Here is a 6,463-nt window from a genome sequence, read left to right as displayed (position 1 = left end):
TCGGTGCCTAAGATAGACGAGTTCCAGCCAGTCCGGAATTGTCCAGTGAGTGGGAGACAAAACAGCTGGAAATGTACTGGTGAACACACACACACACACAAAAACCCACAAAATTAAATCACCTAGAATCCCACTGTTAATGTGTTAGAGCATTTCCCAGCTTTAAAAAATGCTTAGAATAGTTTTCCTGAATAGGTAGGTACTAGCTTGTTTTACAGATGAGCAAACTGAGGCACGGAGCATGCAGGCCACAGGTCACAGGAATGACCGGGTCTGGATTTTTACTCAGGCAGCCTGGCTCTGAGCCCCTGACCTTACTCCACCCCCCACCTTTAAAAAAATATAATGGGTAGAGCTGTGTGTCCCTGCTCGGAGGGCCCAAATTTTCACTTCTCTTACTGCATACATCTTACCTTGAGAACACGGAAATATGCCTTCTGTGCATCCCTTGGCATCACCCCAGACCTGTTCTACCCATTGCCTTCGCAGGCTATGGTGGGGACAGACCCCCGCTGGGGAGTCCAGAGGCCTGGGTTCCTGTGGCCCTGCCGTCATCTGGCTGTGTGACCTCAGACTAGTCACTTGACCTCTCTGGGCCTCAGTCTCCACGTTTGTAACAACGCTGGGATTCAGTCACACTGCTGCGGGCCTGAACGACCCCTCTCTGTTAAGGGGACGGTGCCCCTTGGGACTCCACCTGGCGTGTGTAGAACCCGGAGCTCTGCGGCTTTGGGCAGACGGGGGAGAGGGGCTGGGGCCATGCTGGGCGCTCGGTGGGACATCTGCGGACCTCTACCCCCTTTCCCGCCTGGCCTCCGAGGATGTGCTCAGAACCTGGTACACTATGGCTGTATCCTCATAATTGAAGGTTTGGGGTGGTGCTGGATGACCTGGGGGAGAGGTGTTCCTGGTGACCTCCCGCCCTGCCAGACCTGGCCGGGTCTCTGTGCTCTGTGGGCTGGGTGGCCAGTCCTTAGATGGTCCTGTCCCTGGCAGTGTGGGCCTGCCCTGCGTGCCAGTTCCCACCCCACCCGAGTGATTGTCCTCTCTCTAGATGAGACACCTTTGACCTTTGCATGCCATGGCCACCTGGAGAAGAGTATGGACTCCTCAAAACAATATTTTTATTTTTATTCGGGTTTTTAAATTTTTTTTTTCAAATGACATTACCATTTCTACTCTTTATTCTATTTCATAGAATTACATTCTTTTTTTTTAAATTTTCTTATTGTTATGTTAATCCCCATACATTACATCATTAGTTTTAGATGTAGTGTTCCATGATTCATTGTTTGTGCATAACACCCAGTGCTCCATGCAGAACGTGCCCTCTTTAATACCCATCACCAGGCTAACCCATCCTCCCACCCTCCTCCCCTCTAGAACCCTCAGTTTGTTTTTCAGAGTCCATCGTCTGTCATGTTTCATCTACCCCTCCGATTTCCCCCCCTTCATTCTTCCCCTCCTGCTATCTTCTTCTTTTTTTCTTAACATATATTGCATTATTTGTTTCAGAGGTACAGATCTGAGATTCAACAGTCTTGCACTCGGGTTTTTAAATTTATTTTTTATTTTAGTCATCTTTACCCCCAATGTGGGGCTCGAATTTACGACCCCGAGATCAAGAGTTACACACTCTTACGACTGAGCCAGCCAGGTGCCCCCCAAAACAATATTTTTTAATGAATAAATAGAGGAAAGCAATTACATAGAAAAACAATTTGGGGCACCAGGGTGGCTCAGTTGGTTAAGCGTCTGCCTTAGGCTCAGGTCCTGATCCCAGGGTCCTGGGATCGAGCCCTGCATCAGGCTCCCTGCTCAGTGGGGAGCCTGCTTCTGCCTCTTCCTCTGCTGCTCCCTCTGCTTGTGCTCACTCACTCTCTCTCTCTGTGTCAAATAAATAAAATCTTGGGGCGCCCGGGACGCTCAGTCGTTAAGCGTCTGCCTTCAGTTCGGGTCATGATCCCAGGGTCCTGAGATCGAAACCTGCATCGGGCTCCCTGCTCGGCGGGAAGCCTGCTTCTCCCTTTCCCACTCCCCCGCTTGTGTTCCTGCTCTCACTAACTCTCTCTCTGTCAAATAAATAAATAAAATCTTTAAAAAAAAAAAGAAAAGAAAAGCAGTTCATAAAATTCTTAAATACATGTGTGGTGTAGTAGTGTATTTATTAACACATTAAATAATAGGACCAAAGCTGCAAGTCTACAATTTATCATTTTGAAGTAGTGGTGAGTGTAAATGAGATTAATTTAGAGATTTCGGCTTCAGTTGCAATATGATTTGAAATTATCTGGATTTCTGTTGGTGACAAAGTCACAGGTGCAGTTGACATCGCTGAGGTTTATGGCCCCTGTTCCTGATGGGAAAGCAAATATTAGAGGTGGGTGAGAATGAGGATGTCAGTGTTTTCTGTCCAGTTTCCGAAACCCCAAACTCCCATCCCCCGGCCTCCCCCTCCCCAGGGTTCGCCCTGGGGACCCTGGGGTGAGAACCCCTGCCCTGGGTAATATGGTTGTGTAGGAGGAGCTAGGAGAGAAGTGGGTGGGGTGAGGGGCAGAGAGGGAACGCGTGGTTGATTGAGTGGGTCTCTTTTTTTTTTTTAATTATTTATTTGATAGAGAGAGAGACAGGGAGAGAGGGAACACAAGCAGGGGGAGTGGGAGAGGGAGAAGCAGGCTTCCCGTTGAGCAGGGAGCCCGATGCGGGGCTCGATCCCAGGACCCTGGGATCATGACCTGAGCTGAAGGCAGCTGCTCAATGACTGAGCCACCCAGGTACCCCATATGTGATTCCATTTATACGAAACGTCCAGAATTAGCAAATCTAAAGAGACAGCAGATTAACAGAGCTAAATCCTCATCTTTCAGCTGCAGGCAGTCATTGGATTGTATCTAAAGGCAGAAAATCAGCAACTGTCAGCAGAAGCCTGTCACACGTGTAAAGATGAGAGCCAGAAAAAAAACATCTAGTAGAGCACAAATGGGTGCTTCGGAGGGAGGACCCGGGCTGTGCGGAGCGGGGCAGAGGACTGCCGCTTGTCATTATAAGCCTTGTAGTTCTATTGGTCCTTTAAAGACATGTACCTGTTACTAATTTTATTGGAAATGAAAGCTAGAGGAAGAAGATGGAGGATCAGAGGGGCGAAGTAACTAGCCCAATGTCACACAGGATTCAGAGCTGAGCCTGTCCCGAGTTCAGGCTCGAGATTCGGGTGGACCCTGAAGGCCCACTGGCCTGATGTGGGGCGTGGGTGGTAGGCAGTCTGCGAAGAGGGACTAGCCTCTGAGGAAGCAGAGTATTTTCACTCTCGGATGTTGCTGAAGTGAGAGGCGTTCATGTCAACAAGCCTCTTGGAAACCAAAAGGCCCTTTTTGCATGTCTGACCTTGCAGGCTGTGTCCTGGAGATTCAATGTCCACCAAAGCCCCAGCTCCATGCCAGCAGATCATCAGAGTGCTCCCTAAGTAGACGGCCCTGTTTTGCAAGCCCACTGATAAGCTGTTCTCTGCGGGCAGCCACATGTGTGTCAAGCAGAAGGGCTGGGTTTGAATTCAGATCTCAGCATTTGTTTGTCTTCAGGACTGTGGTGGGGCCGGTGCTGAGCAAGATTTGGTCTGGAAAGTAGGCACAGGTCCTGACGACGTGATGGGGGCAGGACTAGGTGGACCCAGGAGGGAGTAGCATGTGCAAAGGCCCAGGGGCCTTGGTCTGGGAGCTGACATGGGTCAGTGTAGCTGGAGAAGGGGTTGGGGTAGCAGTTGATGAGATGGGGTTGAGGGGGGCAGCAAGGGCTTTGAAGGACTTTCAAGGTGGCCATCCAGTCATTGGACAGTAGAGGAGGTTTGTGGCTGGGCTGAGCGCACACAGCACTTACCTCCCCAAGTCCCCTTCCCTTTCCAATCTGCCCCAGGCCCTGACCCTCCCTTGGGGGGGGCCTGCCCATCAGTTTTCTCCAGCAGACACCCAAGGCCCAGGCTGCCTGGCATGGGGGTGTCCCCAGCCCGCCAGTCCTGCCCCTAACCAGTGCAGCTGAGGAAACCTGGGCCAGCCATCCAGCCTCTTGGCCTTCCCTGACTGGCCAGGAAGAGGGGACCCCAGTTCCTCACTTCCAGGGCCATCACATAACTGTAGTCAGCCCTGTGACGTGCCTGGCACGGGGTCTGGTACTCAGGTGATGCCCAGGGGTGTTAGTTCCTTAGCCATCATCTCTCTCCTTGGTTCATATCTGCACAGGGGCTAAGTGCCTACCATGTACCAGGCTGTCTGCTTGGGGCGGGGAGATAGAGAGATGAAAGATCATGGGCTGTATACAAGCAGGCCAGCAGCCCAGGGCAAGGCGGTCCCTGCAGGGAAAAAGGAAGATGCCCAGGGTCTGCACCAGCCCCCAGTGGAACCTTAACCGCATGCCGGCAGGCTCTGGAAAGATCAGCCAGAGCAAGCCAGGAGAAGGGGGAGGAGGAGTGGGGGGAAGGGCAGGCTAAGCAGAGGACACAGGCCGGGTGTAGGCCTGGGGCTGGAGGCAGCTGGTGGCAGAAGGCCAGGGTAGCTGGAGCAGAGGAGCTGGCGGGAAATTCGAGGCCACAGGAGGGACCCGGAGACCTCAGGGCTGAGATCCGAAGGGCCTGGGCCCTGGCAAGGATTTGTGTCTTTATCCCCAGAAAGCCGCTTCGGGGTTTGAAAACTTGGCTACGGCCGCTGGGTGGGGAAGGGAGGCGGGAGCGGCGGCTCCAAGGCGCTGGGGCCTGGGGTCCCGCGAGGCCGGGAGCGGACACAGGTCGCTCTCCCCAACACCCCACCGCTCTGGGCGGAGCCGTCAACCCTGCCACCCCGCCCACAGCCCGGCGGCGAGGCTCCGCCTCCCTCGCTGGTTGGCCGGGGCGGGGACACCTGATGCGGAGCGGCCAATCGCCGCGCTGGGATTCGGAGCCCCGCCCGCCCCGGCCCCGGCCGGGACTGTGCCGCTAGCCGCGGACAGAAGCACCGGCAGGGGGCGGCACAGGCGGATCAGGCCGCCCGGAAGCACGAATTCCGGCCCCAAGGCAAGTCGGCGATTAGCAATTCCCGGGACGTCCACTTGGCCAGATGACCAGTTCCTACGAACTTCCTGTGACGTGTTCTCCGAGGCCGCCCCGCGTCCGGCGTCCCCGGGCCGTCGTCGTTTCTTGTGCGGCCTGGTACCTTGTCGCCGTCCTACGTCGCCCTGCCGAGCCTCAGCTCCTGGCCTCAGGGTCGTTGGAGGGGGCCGTTGCAGTTACAAGTCCCTTCTCCTTCTCCCCCACAACGCCCCTCCCCCTTTGTGAGGTCCCGACCTGCAGGCCGCCTCCTCCGGGAAGCCTTCCCTGCAGCCCGGCGGCGGACTCCCAGGCATTCCCGATCTCCCGGCCTGGAAGTATCGTTATTTGGGGATGTTTCTCCCAGAGGGCACGGCCTGGGCAAGCCCGCCTCCCCCCAAAGACGGGGCCCCAAGCTCGTTGGGGGTCCATCAAGGCGAGGTAAAGGGCGGAAGTTGGCCGGGACCACCTCTCAACACCTACCTGCAGCTGACTGGAGGGAGATGCAGGTGGGGGGGCCCCCGCCAGTGCCGAAGCCTCCTCGTGAAGTGCGGAGGCTGGGAGACAGGCAAGCGCCCCCTGGCCTCTCCGGACCCCCATCCGCTGGGTCCAGATGGGGACCGACCGAGTGGTCTGGACCCTTCAGACGATCGGGGGGGTGGGGGGAAGGGAGATGCTGCTTAGAAGGCGTCCACGGGGGCAACCCTAGCCCCCAGTGTTCAACGCAGGGAAACAGCATGCGACTTAGCATCAGGAGTGAGGAAACGCTCTGGGACCGGCACGGAGCGGATCTTCTGGAAAACGGACTCTCCTAGAGGGCAGCAGATGCTGCTGCGGAGGCCTCTCACCCGCGGGGCCGCAGGGCTTTGCCGAAGCAGGGCGCGTGAAACGGGACTTAGTGCTTTGTCTTGCTCTGGCCTCTTCCCCTCCAGAAGGTCAGCTCCAAAGGCACCAAAGGTGGTGCAATGAGAAGTGTACCTCCTTATCCTTTTCTTTAGTGTGTTTGGATTTTATTCCTTTTCTTTCTTTCTTTTTTTTTTTTTACTTTTAAGTAATCTCTACACCCAGCGTGGGGCTGGAACTGACAACCCTGAGATCAAGAGCCCCACTCCACCGACTGAGCCAGCCAGGCGCCCCTTATTCCTTTCTTTTTTTGACTAGATCAACTACTGACTTACTATTTTAAAAAATTTTTTTTAAGATTTTATTTATTTATGAGAGAGAGAGAGAGAAGAGCACCAGCAGTGGGGAGGGGCCGAGGGAGAGGGAGAAGCGGACTGCCGGCTGGATCATGACCTGAGCTGAAGGCAGAGGCTTAACCGATTGAGCCACCCAGGGGCCCCAGCTATTTAAAAATTTTTAAAAATTGTTTCTACTGGATTTGTTTTATTTGGATTATTTCTACTGTTGTTT

At 54.5% G+C, this 6,463-nt stretch overlaps 1 long non-coding RNA gene across 1 annotated transcript; it reads right to left on the bottom strand.

The window, feature by feature from the left end:
• Window positions 1-2,144: 2,144 nt before the first annotated feature.
• On the bottom strand, window positions 2,145-5,883 carry LOC118540736 (uncharacterized). The gene is made up of 2 exons (XR_004919779.2): window positions 5,534-5,883; window positions 2,145-2,356 (listed from the first exon to the last, which is right to left on the bottom strand). It is a non-coding gene; the product is annotated as an uncharacterized LOC118540736 (long non-coding RNA).
• Window positions 5,884-6,463: the final 580 nt, after the last annotated feature.

This window comes from Halichoerus grypus, chromosome 8, assembly GCF_964656455.1.
Source record: "Halichoerus grypus chromosome 8, mHalGry1.hap1.1, whole genome shotgun sequence".
Taxonomy (NCBI): domain Eukaryota; kingdom Metazoa; phylum Chordata; class Mammalia; order Carnivora; family Phocidae; genus Halichoerus; species Halichoerus grypus.
This window is presented reverse-complemented; position numbering and strand designations above follow the sequence as displayed.